Below are 15,550 nucleotides of genomic sequence, written 5' to 3' on the forward strand. Positions count from 1 at the left end.
ATCAGGGCCACCGCACAGCAGTGCAGATCCAGGTCTCAGTCGGGGCTCTCTCCCTTAGAAAGGACCTTCTTCTTTATACGTTAATTGTATGCACATATCTATCTATGTGTATATATGACGCATGTGCATATGTAGGTATATCTGTGTAGATATGTACATGTAATATACATGTGCCTATGTGTATATATGTACACAGATGTGTGTGCAGGTGTGTAATACACCCCCTGCATGTATGTGTATATATAGCCACACTCACATACATGTAGGTGTATATATGTATGTATGGTTTTTCCAATGAGCATGTTTTACTTTTTTAACAGCTTTACTGAAGTGTAACTTACTGACGATAAACTTCACCCAGTTCGAGCGCACTGGTCAGTGACCTCAGCGCATGGACAAGCTGAGCATCCACCAGCACGGTCCAGCCCCTCGCTCCTCTGGAGCAAGATTCAGAACCCAGGGTCCAGCTTGCATTTTTCGGGCTCTGTGAAGGGCACCCTCAGCCTGGCTAAGACTGGTCCTAGCAGCTGCCCAGATGGAAACTGTCCTCTCCTTGGGGTCGCAGAGATGCAAGTGGCTTGTCATTGAGAACTGCTCACACGTGAGACAGGCAAAGCCTCGGACGGAGCCTTTCTAGACAAGACGTGTCACATCTGCTCTTGCCCTCCCGACACCCCCTCTTCCGTCCTCTGGCAGGCGTTTTCTCCCCGTCTTTTCTCAGAATCTTTAAGCATCTTGCTTTAGTCCTGGTTTTTCCAGCCTTCTGGCCAAAAGTATACACAGGGAAAAATATACAGAGAGGTTAGGCTTCTTTTCCCACTGAGCTAATATTTAGGGGAAAGAAGATTAAACAGACAGTGCAGGGTTGGCTTGGATTGTTACCACGTTATCCTTTACAAAATAAAGGGTTTTAGCAAAAAAAAAAAAAAAAAAAAAAAAAAAATCCAACAGAGAGGGGAAAAGTTCAAAACTCTAAGAGAAATGATGGTGATTAATGGCCGAGTCACGGACCAGAATCACTCGAACCCTGCTGTGTGCAGGGCATGGGGGTCACAGAAGTGACCACGGTCCAGTCTCTGCCTTCTGCGTGGTGCTAGTCAGCATGACAGAGTCATTCATTCACTCATTCACTCATCAGATATTAACTGAGGATCTAGTATGTGCCAGCTCTACTCTACAGAGATGAGTCAGGATAGGTTCTTGGTTCTAAGATGCCCAAGTCCAGCTGAGCCAGGACACGTTTTGCCCAGAATTTTCACTAACGTTCATTGAGTCTTGAGGTCCGGGTGTCACTCGGAGAGCAGAAGGCACAGGGTTCGGGGGAGGAGGAGAAGGAAGCTAGGACTCAGTGAGGCCCCCGCACAGCAGGCTTTTCCACCTGAGCTGTGGTTTGAACCGCCCGGCGTCCCCCTGTGGAGCTGCTATTACATGGAACAAACCACCCAGGCCCAGTGGTGTCAAATAACAAGGGTTCCCTAGGTGCATGGCCTCTGTGGGGCAGGAGTTTGGACAGAGCACATGGAGATGGCTTGATCCTGCTCTGGAACCACGGGGCTTCAGCTGAGAGCACTCAGAGGCAGGGATGACTCAGCGGCTGGGGGCGGAACCCTCTACAGGCTCCTGGCTGGGCTAGGAGGACCCCAAGTCTTGCCGGAGCCCCTTCCTGGGTCCTCCTCCCAAGGCTGGGGCTTCCTCGCTGAGCGCAGCCTTGGGGCAGTTGAAAGTCTTACACGGTGGCCCAGCACCCAAGCGTGACCACTCCAGAGAACAGGGTGGAAGGGGCAGTGCCTTGAGGACCAGCCTCAGAGGTCAGCAGTGTCCCCTGGACGCATCGGGTGGCTACAACTTGAGTCATACCCCGCCCAGACCCAAGGGGAGGGACACGGCCCCTCCTCTCTCTGGGAGGAGGGTCATGTGGGAGACGTGCAGGATGGGTGGAAGATATCATCATGGTCATCTTTGGGAAAGGTCATCTGATTGACAAATGGGGAGACCGGGGCACAGAGAGGGGCAGGAAGTTGCCCAAGGCCACACAGCTCAAGTGACTCGGCTTGTTTCTGAGCCTCTTTTAGTGTCCAGGTTCCTCTTTCCATTTGTCCAGACCCCTTGGGGCAAGGACAGTCAGTCAGGGAAAGCTTCTCAAAGGAGGCAGCACACATCTCTCCCCATCTTGCCCTTGCCTGACTGCCCTGCCTTGTTGGCCCCAGCTGTTTCTATGGCCCTTCATGCCGTAGTCATTGTCTTGTTTTCCCGCCATCACTTCCCTCCCAAAGACTGACAGCTACAGCATAGGGGCGAGTTCAGTGGAGAGCAAGACCCCCAAATGTCCGACTCCTATTAAAGATATTTTCTCCCCAGGCTGAATTCCTTTCTCTTCTGGTCCCTCCACTTGCCAGGACCAGAAGCCATAGCCAAAGCCATGGCCATGTCTGTGGACCTCACAGAGAGGGGAGAATTGGGGGGGGGGGGGTCCCAACAGGATGGTGACGCCCACAAGTGGAGAATCTGGGGAAACACACAGAGTTGTGCTACATTTATGGAAGCCGAGGGGTGCTGGGCGAATACATTATGGTAAATGGCTATCTTCACTGTAACGGTTAAAATTTTGAGATTTTTAAAAAACTTAGTGTTAGTCTAATTTAATAGAATATTGTATGGCAACAAAAAGGGCATGGAGTTCTGATTTGCACCACACACAGATGAAACTTGGAAGCATTTTGCTAAGTGAAGCTGGACACAAAAGGTCACACAGTGCACGATTCCATCATAGAAAATGTCCAGAACTGGCAAATGCTTAGACAGAGAAAGTAGATACGTGATTGCGTGGGGTTACAGGGAAATGGGCAGTGACGGCTAAGGAGGCAGGGTTGCTTTTGGGGGTGATGAAAATGTTCTAAAATCAACTGTGGTGATGGTTGCATGTATCACTGAATATACTAAAAACCACTGAACTGTACATCGTAAATGGATGAATTTTTGGTATGTGAATTATATCTCAATAGAGCTGTTAAAAAATAAATTTCCTTATGAACTTTTCTTGCCATCTGTTTGTGTCGGAGAAATTAAAAAGAACAGATAACCAAAAAGAAGAAGATAGAAAACAGCATCCTACCACTTAAAAACAAGCCACTAGGGAACCTCGGCATGCAGAATTCCAAATACACCAGTTTTTGTGTTTTATTTCGTTGTTTTCTGGTTTGTTTTTGTTGTTGATGCTGTTGTTTTTAACACACGTGGAATCACAATGCAGAGTGTTTTGTGTTCTGACAAGTCTTTGAAATCTCAGTTTTCTGGACAGAACAGATCTAATTTGACTGTAGAGACCCGGTAAACACTGCAATTATAACCGCAGAGCAGTAACATCGCTGCTGGGAAAGAAACTTGCCCAGGGATCTGGGAACTTTCCGTTGGGCGGCTGAATTCAGGTTTTGTAAACAGGAGAGCTCCACGATGGTTTCCAGAGCTGAGCACCCGTCCTGGCGCAGGGGCCTCTGGCCGGGTGGTGGACAAGCCCTGGTGGGAGACCAGTGGGGGACGGGCTCAGTCACCTTCAGCAGGGGTGGGGGGGGGCGGTTGAAACAGAAAGTTTCCCCCCTATATATCTTTAAAACCCCAGTTACTTATCTATTCATTTATTTGTCTGTCTTTCTAAATGAAAAGAAGTGATTTATTCACATGGCCACAAAAATCAACATGTACAAAAGAGGAGCAGACAGTTGAAGAAATTCTCCCTCCTCTTCCAGACTGTATCACTACCTGGGACCCACCAACATCGTCAGTTCCTGGGGTTCCTGCCTCCATGTCCAATCACACACGCGGAAATACACAATTTGCCCTCTTCTCTATCAGGCTCCTTAATTACATACATAATACATGCATGTGTGTGTATATGATACCTAAACGTAATCTTGAAGATTGGTATCAGTACACATTGAAATGATTTACATTTTGATGGCTGTATACTATTCCACTTTATGGATTAAACTATAATTTATTGAGCCAGTCCCATATTGCTGGAAACTTGGGTTACTTTCAGCATTTGGCTATTACAAATGATGCTGCCATGAGAGTGACTTTACATAGGTCTTTGCCTCTGATTGTGAACATAGCTGTAGAAAAACTCTTAGAAATTTAATGGCTGGGTCAAATAATTTGTGCATTAAAAAATTTGATAGCTCTTTCCAAATTGGATAGTATATTGTATTGCAAACTATTATATCGCAAACTGTAACCTTCCAATAGTGCACGAGATCATCTGTTCTGACCTAATTCTGGGCTTTTCTTTGGCGATTCCTAAAAGGGGACCAGATATAGATGTCCTCTTCCCCTTCCAGAGCTGGAGAGAGGCGGGCCCACTGCCCCATGACACACAGCTGCCCTGTGTCCGGTCTCCACCAGAACCCGCCGCTGGGCAGGTGGGTCTGTTGTCGTCTGATACTAACTGCCCTCCTGCATCCTTCTTCCTCTCTTCCTTTACAGGCGTGCCTCTGAGATATCACAGGTTTGACTCCAGACCACTGTGATAAAACGAATGTCGCAATGAAGTGAGTCACACGGATTTTTTGGTTTCCCAGAGCACCTTAAGAATTACATTCACACTATACTGTGGTCTATTAAGTGTGCAATAGCATTGTGTTTTTTAAAAAAGTTCATACCTCAATTAAAAAAGTACTTTATTGCTAAAAAATTCTACTCATCATCTGGGTCTTCAGAGAGTCATAACCTTTTTGCTGGTGGAGGGTCTGGCTTTGATGTTGGTGGCTGCTGACTGATCAGGGTGCTGGGTGCTAAAGGCTGTGGTGTCTGAGGCAATTTCTTAAAATCAGACAAAGTGATGTTTGCCACATTGATCATCTCTTCCTTTTACAAACGGTTCTCTGTTCCATGTGGTGCTCTTTGGTAGCATTTTACCCACAGTTGAACTTTCAAAACTGGAGTCAGTCCTTTCAAACCCTGCTTTATCAACTAAGTTGATGTAATGTTCTACATCCTTTGTTGTCATTTCAGCAGTCTTCACAGACTCTTCACCAGGAGTACGTTCCATCTCAAGAAACCACTTTTTCTGTTCATCTATAAGAAGCAACGCCTGGCACAGTAACGTTTTATCGAGAGATGGCAGCAATTCCGTCACATCCTCAGGCTCCACTTAAAATTCTACTTCTCTTGCTATTTCTAGCACATCTGCAGCTACTTCCTCCGCTGAAGTCTTCAACCCCTCAAAGTTATCCATGAGGGTTGGAGTCAACTTCCAGATTCCTTTGTAGATAATTGGACTTTTTCCCATAATCACAAATGTTCTTAATGTCATCTAGAACGGTGAATCCTCTTCCAGGGGCTTTCGATTTACTTTGTCCAGATCCATCAGAGGGATCACTGGCTGTGGCAGCTGCAGCCTCACGAGGTGTGTCCCTTAAGTGATAAGACAGGAAAGGCAGAGCCGCTCCCCGATCCCTGGGCGCTGCGGGGCTGCTGTGTCGCAGGCATGAAAACAGCATGAGCCTCGTACGTCTCCATCAGCTCCTGGGTGACCAGGCGTGTTGTCAGTGAGCAGTAATATTTTGAAAAGATCTCTTTTATTTGAGCCTCGGGTCTCAACAGTGGAACCAAAACCTTGCACTAAACCATGTTGTAAACAGACGCGCTGTCGTCCAGGCTTCGTGGGTCCATTTCTGGGGCACAGGCAGGGTAGATTCAGCGCCCTTCTTCAGGGCCCTGGGGGTCTCGGAAGGGTCCGCGGACACTGGCTTCAGCTTCCGGTCACCGGCGGCGGCAGCGCCAGCGGGAGGGCCGCCTGGCCCGGGGCGCTCCGAAGCCAGGCCCCGACCCCTCCTCTTGTCGCCGGAGCCCCGGGGGCGTCTTCCTGCGGTGGGGGTGGGGGTGGGTGTGGGTGCTGTGCTGCCCCAGCCCCTTAGCGGACGAGCCGAGCGGGCTCGGCGCCGGAGCCTCGGCCGCGCGTCGGGGCGGCGGCCTCCCTGCCGCCTCGGGAGGCGGGCGCCGGCAGCCCCACGCCCGTCTGCGGCGGCCTCCCCTCCCGCGGCCTTCCCGGAGCGGAGCGAGCGGGGCCCGGCGCTGGGCGGGGCGCCGGCTTAAGGGGGAGCTGTGTCCCGGCCCCTCGGACCCCCTTCCTGCAGCGCGCCCGCCGGCGCAGCGCTTACCCCCTTCGAGGACTCCTCCTGGGCGGCAGGCGCTCGGCTGCCTCGCCCGGGTGAGAGGCCTAGTTTTTGGCCTGTCTTGACTTTTGATATGCCTTCCTCACTAAACTTGATCTAGCCTTTGATTTAAAGTGAGAGATGTTCAACTCTAGGAGGCCATTGCAGGGTCATTAATTGGCCTAATTTCAACATTGTGTCTCAAGGAACAGGGAGGCCCAAGGAGAAGGACAGAGATGGGGGGACGGCCGGTTGGTCGAGCAGTCAGGACACACAGGACACTTACTGATTAGGTTTGTAACCTAAGCGGGTGTGCTTCATAGTGCCCCAATTACAGTAGTAACATCTAAGGTCACTGATCACTGCAACAAAAATAAAAATAATGAAAAAGTCTGAAATAGTGTGAGAATTACCACAATGTGACACAGAGACACCAAGCGAGCACATACTGTTGGAAAGATGGCACCAACAGACTTGCTTGACACAGTATTGCCACAAACCTGCAATTTGTAAAAAAGTGCAATGTCTGCGAAGCACAGTAAAGCAAAGTGCAATAAAACAAGGTTGGCCTGTATTAACAAAGTGCCCTGAGTTGTAATCAGGCCCAAGGCCACCCATCTACAGCCTCCCATTTTTTTTCCAATTGAAGTATTGTCAGCGTACAGTGTTGTGTCAATTTCTGGCGCACAGCATCACGTTCAGTCATATACACACATGCGTATATTCACTTTCATATTCCTTTTCATTAGACGTTATTACAAGATATTGAATATAGTTTCCTGTGCTCTACAGGAGAAACCTGTTGTCTATAGAGCCTCCCTGGAAGTGAGGTGGAGGCTTGAGGCCAAGCTTGCAACTTGACGACCAGAGTGGAAGGAACTGGGCAGCTTCTGCACTGTTTCTTCTCAGGGAATCGCCTTCCTGCCACTTCCTCTTGTTCCCCAGCTACCAGGAGACAGGGACCAAACACTGGAGACCCAATGGGATGGATGGAGCCTGGGTCCCTGGCTGACACAGGAGGCTGGAGGAATGGGCCCCGGCTCTGCACAGCGGACAGCAGAGTGAACTCATCAGCTCTCGAGGGCTGCTCGGCCTCGGGAACCCAGGAGACAGGTCTGGGCAGCAAACTGGCATCAGCAAGGGGACCGGAGAAGCAGAACAGGGAGGCCTGGGGGGCAGCCCCATTTAGGCATCTCTGGAGAGCCCCAGAAAGACCCGCAGACCTCGGGGTGTGGGCTCACAGAGGTCCTCGGAACCCAGGTGACTCCAAGAGCCAACAGGTGGGGGATTCGTCGCTCTGGGGGACATTCGGGTTTTGGAGGGATTACCCAACCCACAGGCCACGTCATTTCTTGGTAATTAGCTGTAAAACAGGTTGCAAAGCAGGTTGGGATTCCGAGGCCTTGCTGCCTGGCCCCAGATGCACCAAAAACCAAATCGCCAACCAACAGCTGGAACAAACACTCATAAAAAGTCACCCAACTTTTGCTCTCCATCTCTTCCTGGAAAATGCTCACAGCAGGCCCGCACAGCCCACACAGAGAAGCACAGAGCCAGCCTTTCCCACCAGGCTCTTCGCCACAGAGCCTCGCGTTCCTGAGACTTCCTAAATCACCCTGGCAGTTGGCTTGGAGAGTTTCTGGAACCCCACAAAAGGAAAGGACGCTGAATGGCCATTAAACAACTTAACGTTCTCCCTCTGCTCTTGGTTCCTCCCAGGCCCCTTAGGATGGGAGAACTCAGCAGGCTGTTTAGGTGAATGGGCAGGCCCCCGAGACAGAAGAGGTCGTCACCGGGAGGCTTGCAGGACGACACCTGCGAAGGGACTCTGATCGCTCATCCGTCACTCAGTTCACAGGCGTCTGCCTGGAGCTTCGGTCCACAGAGCTCCGAGCAAGACAGTGTGGACACAGAGTGAGGATGGGACAGCCTGCCTCTCAGGGATGTGGTTGTCACCTGAGGCAGATGCACAATAGTCACAAATGAGCACTGCAATCAAAGGGATGTGCAGTGGGTAAGACAGTGTCCCCCCACCCTAATCCACGTTCTTCTAGAATATGAACAAATAAGTGAAGATGTGATTTATTTGGAAATAACATCTTTGCAGGTGTGTTTAAGTTAAGAATTGAGATGAGATCGTCCCGGATTAGGGTGGCTGTAAGTTCCACGAGAGTGTCTGTATAAGAGACAGAAAGGACATACAGAGGCAGACGCACTGGGAAAAGGTGGTGGGACTATGGAGGCAGAGGCTGAAATGATGAGTCTACGAGCCAAGGGGCCGCCAAGGACGCCAGCAACATGGGGAGCTGAGACAAAGGCGTGGGAGGAATTCTCCCTCTGAGTCTTCAGGGAGAGTGTGGCCCTGCTGACACCTTGATTTTATACTTCTGGTCTCCTGAACCAGGAGGGAGTATATTTCTCTTGTTTTAAGCTGACCAGTTGGTGGTAATTTGCAAAGGTGGCCACAGGTGCATGAGTCCCGGTGCATAGACTTGTGGGAGTGGCTTCTCCTCCCTGGAGGATCAGGGAGGGCTTCAAGGAGGAGATGACAGTTGAATTGAGCCCTGAGGTTGCTGAAGATTGCTGGGCAGATTGTGAGAAAAGATTGATTCCTGTGGCTCTGGCCCCTCTGGGTCCCCGGAGGGAAGGGCAGTGCTGAGGAGGAATGGATAACTGCGGGGAGGGGATGCATCCCCCCTTCCCATAAACCATTGACGGCTTCCAACTGCAAGGCTTCTAGAAAATGCAGTCTGCCATGTGCCCAGGAGGAAGGAAGAACGCAGACGCTGCTAAGAGCACGCACTGTCACCCACACAGTCCGTCACACTGCCCTGAACCATCCAGGCTGATTCCGATACTTGCAGCTGAAACACGTTGGACAAACACAGAGCTCAGCTACCTGAGACTTGGACTCTATGCTAAGTAACATTCACTGTTTCTGTTCATTTTAAGACCATTTGCTTTTGTATATATCCAAGCTATATAAGGCATCAGGCCTGTTAACCAGACTCCTGGAAATTCTTCGAACAATAAAATAAAGTGGGTTTGGGAAGGAGCTGAGGGCGGAGAAACCCCCCTCCCGCTGTGGCAGACAGCCCCTCTCTTCCTGAGACTTTGCTCCTTTGTCTTCTCGACGACAGGGGCCCCTGGGCCGAGCACGGCCTTCTGTTCCTCTCCCTGTCACTCCTGTGTCTTCCGTGTCATCGGGTCTCTGCTGGAGGAGCAGACAAGAGGGGTATGCAGGGCGGCTCTGCAGCTGCGCTTGAAACAAACGGATCGTGCAGGAACTTGCGTCAGAAACACCCTCTTGAATCAACGTTTGGCAAGGGGGCTGCCTGCCTGGCAGGCCCCCCAGAGTCGAGGCTGCGATGGTCAGGGCAGGGAGGGCTCCTCCACCGCGAAGCTTTATAAAGCTTGCCTAAAAGTTATGAGAGACTAAAGACGAAGCTGACAGTCTTCTCCTCAGCCTCGGGGCCATCGCATCCCTTCCCGGGAAAGGCCCAGATAATTCCAGGTGCAACCTCACAGCCGGAGGTGGGGACTTGCCCCACGAGGCCAGGAGCGGCCATAGATGAGGTGGATGGCTGGGGAATCGACTCCTTAAGGTCCTGAGATGCTCAGAGATCAGTCAGGCCTGCCTCTGGTTTCACAGCAGAGCAAGCTGACTTGCAAAGCCGAAGGGCTCTGCCCCAGTGCCTCACAGTGTAGACACTGTATCCTGTTTCCTACAAAGTTACGGTGAGCACAGTTAAGAACGACGACTATCAGTGCTGCGCAGGGGCCTTGTGGGTGTTAATGTCCAGTTACTCCTGGCTGAGGAACTGGGGAAAACCTTGGCCAGGATGACTCTCTTCTTGTCTGGCCTGGAGGCTTCTCCCCAGGCTGGGTTCTGCAGAGGGTTTTCTGCAGATGGCTCCACATTTCCATCTCTCACACTTAGGTAAATTGCTTTCCTCTTGAGGCCTCAGTTTCCTTATCTGTAAAATGGTCATAAATTTCTTCTTCTCAGGATGGTTGTGAAAAGTTAGTGCAGATGATACTGGCTAAATGTTTAGATTATGGCAAGTCCTCAGTTGTCATAACTCTCGGGTGACGATGACAGTGATGGCTGGTGGCAGCGCAGGTGAGGACAGTGACACGGCTTTGGTTCCCTTTCAGTGGAATCGTCACTAGTCATGGGCCAAGTGGGGCTCTCTCTGCTTCCTTCCAAAGGACTGTCAGTACCAAGCGGAGCTGCGCTACTGACAGCGGCGCCCATGGCAACAAGAACAATCGGGAGTACTGAGCTTCCTTGTAAACTGCTGATACTTCATTTTTCATGGAATAGTTGGTATTCATTTTGATTTTTAAAAAAAATGCTGTATTAAAATACGTTTAACCTTGATTACTGAGTTTTTTTGTGGCCACTGAAATGTTGCCAGCGGGACAGATGCCTCAAGAGCGTCACCCGTCTGACTTTTCTTGTCGTCCGAGGAAGGGCTCCATGTCTTACTCCTCCACGTGCTACTTGACATTCACCCAGGAGAGACTCTGGCCCTGCTCCTTCAGGGCTGTATTTGGCACCTTTGTGTTTTCTGATCTTGTACAGTGAAGGGAAGTTTGTTTTAAACACTTTGGGGGTAGACCTGGGACTTCCTGATTGGGGTCTGATATTGACAAAAGTGATCACCATTGAGTCTGAAAAATGGGTTCCCTGCACTTCCTGTGTAACACAAACAAACTCCCCTGCAAAGCGCCAGCTGCTTGGTTCCAGGGGTCTTTCTGATGAAGCCATTCCTACCCCACCGCCAGGCAGACTAAGAGCCCTGCGGACTCCTTCCCCTTGGCCTCTGGGAGAAATGGTCCTGGGGCAGCCCAGTGGCCGGTGACAGCACCAGGGGAGTCAGCAGCTGGAGGAATGTCCTCACTGTTGGCCAGTTTGGTCCCTGGTTCCACAACCAGACACGAAACAGGGCGGAAACTGGGTTTCATCAAGCACGTAGATTTGGGAGGGAGGATATTTATGATCCAGATAGCACTCCAGATGTGGACTGTTCTCACGTGATTCAGAAGTTTAGTTCTTTAAACATCAGTCTCGGAGGTCGCGGAATCTCCAGCAGTTTTTAACCTGTGTTTAGCAGCCCTCCTGGGTTCCAGGGCTTGGAAGGGCTTCCAAGAATCCCATGGGCCCCCACGGCAGGTTCCAGGGCTGGGAGGCGAGGGGACCAGAGGCTGAGCGGGCGGAACCTTGGGCCTCTCTCCTGCCCCCACCGAACCGCTGCACGTGCACTTGCCCCACTCACGGGGCCTCTAGTGTAAGTTTTGTTTAAAGACGTGAATCTCTGATTGAAAACAGTTTTAAAACCATGAACCCAACTCAAAGGTCTTTAATCCTCACTGCACACTGGGAATCACTTAAGGAACTTTTAAAAAGTCCAAGACCCAGGCCCTGTACCCAGAAGTTTGGATGTAATGGGTCCGTGGCGGGGTGTGGGCACCAGCATTTTAAAACATCCTCCCAGATGACTCTGAGTGCCACCAGGGTTGAGAACCGCTAATCTGGGTCAGCATTCTTCTCTCTGCTTACACGAAATTGGGACCCAGTGAGGTCATGTGACTTGTGCAGAGCCCAGGCTGGATTAGAACCCTGGTCTCCAGCCATCAGTCACTGCTCCAGGGACTCTGCAATGCACGCACGGAGGAAGAGAGAATCTCGTGTGGCTGTGACCTTCTATGGTTTTATTTTCACATTTGACCAAATATTTTTAGCCCAACATTTGAGTTTCAGGGAGGGGAAAGCCTCAAGCAGGAAAGGACGTTGTTATTTATACTTCCGCTGGGAAACGGGGTGGGGGATCACAGACGGGTGTCCCCCAGGACCACACAGACCCACAGCGCTGAGAAGAGGCCCCCGAGGGCTGGCTCCCAGGCTCACGGTTTAGTTTAACCACTTTATACACTCAATTTCGCATTCCCCTGGGAATGTTGTCCCAATGCTAACTGGTTGATGGAGACAAACTGTCAATACTGGTGAAGTGCTTTGAGTTTTCAAGGTCAAGTTTTTTTTTTTTTTCCCAAGAATAAAAGAGAGAAAAAGAAGAGAAATAAACTTATGGAATCTATAGCTAAACTGGCCTATCATGGTACAAAGACTACATGAGTAACAATTTTAAGAGGCATGTTAATAGTGGCAGTGGGCGGGGGATACCAGCCAGACTGAAGGCAAAACCAAGAGAGCCTTGGGACAGACATGTCCTTTCTCATGGTGGAAAGTGACCAGTCCAGGTAATGCCAGGGAGGGGCTCTGCTAAGCAGGAGCAGGGCAGTAGGACATAGGAGGCCAAGGCTACATACAGACCTAAAGTTAACAATGCCTGGGGTCCCACAGGGAAAGAGGGGTTTTGTTTCATCCTTTGACCCACAGAATGTGGTACAAGCTCCACAGTATAATTTTTGAGTCTGGATCTTCAGACACCTAAAGCCACTGCCTTCACACCTGGAGTGCCTCCTTTTAAAAGCTGCTTCCTGCAGTGAGAGGCCACGCCATTTTCCAGGAGGAAAACCAAGCTGCTATTTCCCTGCGTCACTAAAAAGTTCATCAAGAGAAAGGAATCTCCTCCATGTATGAGTCAAGATAGACCAGCTGTGCTGGGTGACAAGTAGCCCCCAGTTGCAGTGGCTCTGCACAACCAAGACCTATTTCTCACCTACACAGAGTCTGCGGTGGGTCCAGTCCTTTGTGTGGGGAGTTTTGGCTCTGCCACCTCATCACAAAGTCTCTGCGGTCACCGAGGTGGGGAAAGGACACCAGGAGGGTCATGGAACAGCACTCTGGAGCCTCACACTGGAAGTGACGCAACTCTCCTGCCTCTCTTGAACCCCACACTGGAAGTGATGCAATTCTCCCTTCTCTCCTGAGCCTCAAACAGGAAGTGACGGGTGCTCCCGCCTCTCCTGAGCCCCACACCAGAAGTGATGCATCCCTCCCACCCACCGCCAGCACTACCGCGTGGCTCTGCCCAAATGTAAGGGGCTGGGTCCTCAGGGGGCAGACAGAACCTCTGGTGAGCACCCTTGTCTTTTAAGGGCTCTCTGAGTCCTCAGACAGCTTCCGGTATCTGTTTGCTAGCAGAGGACAAAATGAGCTTAATGAAAACCTCAGAGAAGACAGACCCTGCCTGAGGATGGCCGAGTTTGCGTGCGTGTGTGTGCCTTCTTGATTTTGTGTTGCTAACGGCTAATACGGTATTAGTTCTTGCTAAAATTATCTGTGCTTTACATGGTATTTGAGAAGCAATCTCAAGACGTTGAACAGTCACCTGTGAGAGCTCATTTGAGAGACCTTCCTCAGGAGGGAAGAGGCAGACTAAGTGGAGGACTATTTAGAGTGGGGGTATCCAGCAGGTGTAGCAGTACTGATTTAAGACAAAATAGACTTTAAAACAAAGGTAAAGAAAGATAAAGAAGGACATTTTATAATGATTAAAGGAGTGATACAAGATGAGGATATTACACGCGTTAATATATATGCACCCAATATAGGAGCACCTAAATACATAAAACAATTCCTAACAGAGATAAAGGGGGACATTGATGGGAATACAGTCATAGTTGGAGATTTTAACACTGCATTAACATCACTAGACAGATCTTCCAGACAGAAAATAAATAAAGCAACAGAGAAATTAAATAATACAATAGAAAAATTAGATTTGGAGGATATTTTCAGAGCATTACACCCCCCCAAAATAGGATATACATTCTTTTCAAGTGCACATGGAACATTTTCCAGGATCAATCATGTACTTGGGCACAAAAGAAACCTCAACAATTTTAAGAAGACAGAAATTATCTCAAGCATCTTTACTGACCACAATGCCATGAAACTAGAAATCAACAACAAAGAAACAAAGGAGATAAAAAGGAAAGCACAGAGATTAAACAATATGCTATTAAAAAACCAATGGGTCAATGAGGAAATCAAAGCTGAAATTAAAAAATACCTGGAGACAAATGAAAATGAATGCACAACCACACAAAATTTATGGGACACAGCAAAGGCAGTGCTAAGAGGGAAGTTTGTAGCGATACAGGCCTTCCTCAAGAAAGAAGAACAATCTCAGATAAACAATTTAACCCATCAGCTGAAGGAACTAGAAAAGAAGAACATAAGTCCCCAAAAGGCAGCAGAAGGAAGGAAATTATAAAGATCAGGGAGGAAATAAATAAAATAGAGATTAAAAAGCCATAGAAAAAATCAATCAAACCAAAAGCCGGTTTTTTGGAAAAGTAAGTAAGATCGACAAACCTCTGGCCAAACTCACAAAGAAGAAAAAAGAGAGAGCACAAATTAGCAAAATAAGAAAGGAAAATGGAGAAATTACAACAAATAACATAGAAATACAGAATATCATACAAGAATATTATGAAAAACTATACGGAACCAAACTGGACAACCTAGAGGAAATGGACAAGTTTCTGGAAAAATACAGTGCACCATGACTGAAATCAAAAAGAAACTGACCACTTGAACAATCCGATCACTAGAAATGAAATTGAAATAGCAATTTAAAAACCTCCCTACAAATAAAAGTCCAGGACTGGACGGCTTCACTGGGGAATTCTACCAAACATACAAAGAAGAACTCATACCAGTCCTTCTCAAACTCTTCCAGATGATTGAAAAGGAGGGAATACTCCCAAACTCATTCTATGAAGCCACCATCACCCTGATACCAAAACCAGGCAAAGACACTACAAAAAAAGAGAATTATAGGCCAATATCACTGATGAACATAGATGCAAAAATCCTCACCAAAATATTAGCAAATAGAATCCAACAACACATAAAAAAGATTATACATCATGACCAAGTGGGGTTCATCCCAGGGACACAAGGATGGTTCAACATACGCAAATCAATCAACGTAATACATCACATCAACAAGAGAAAGGACAAAAACCACAAGATCATCTCAATAGATGCAGAAAAAGCATTTGATAAAATTCAACACCCATTTATGATAAAAACTCTCACCAAAGTGGGTACTGAGGGAACATATCTCAACATCATAAAAGCTATATATGACAAACCTACAGCCAGCATATTACTCAACGGTGAAAAACTCAAAAGCTTCCCACTAAAATCTGGGACAAGACAAGGATGCGCACTATCACCACTCCTGTTCAACATAGTCTTGGAAGTCCTAGCCACAGCAATCAGGCAAGAGAGAGAAATAAAAGGGGTCCAAATTGGAAAAGAAGAGGTAAAATGTCACTATATGCTGACGGCACATTACTATACATAGAAAACCCTAAAAGGTCCACACAAAAGCTACTAGAGCTGATTGAAGAATTCAACAAGGTAGCAGGTTACAAAATTAACGTTCAAAAATCAGTTGCATTTCTTTACACTAACGATG

At 48.6% G+C, this 15,550-nt stretch overlaps 1 long non-coding RNA gene across 1 annotated transcript in view; it reads right to left on the minus strand.

Moving 5' to 3' along the window:
* Positions 1–6,299: 6,299 nt before the first annotated feature.
* Positions 6,300–15,550, minus strand: part of LOC116658778 — a 91,180-nt gene continuing 81,929 nt past the window's right edge. Inside the window, exon 5 of the long non-coding RNA XR_004314081.1 lies at positions 6,300–6,511. This is a non-coding gene — a long non-coding RNA (uncharacterized LOC116658778). The remainder of the gene's footprint in view (positions 6,512–15,550) is intronic.

This window comes from Camelus ferus, chromosome 21 (assembly GCF_009834535.1).
Source record: "Camelus ferus isolate YT-003-E chromosome 21, BCGSAC_Cfer_1.0, whole genome shotgun sequence".
NCBI lineage: Eukaryota > Metazoa > Chordata > Mammalia > Artiodactyla > Camelidae > Camelus > Camelus ferus.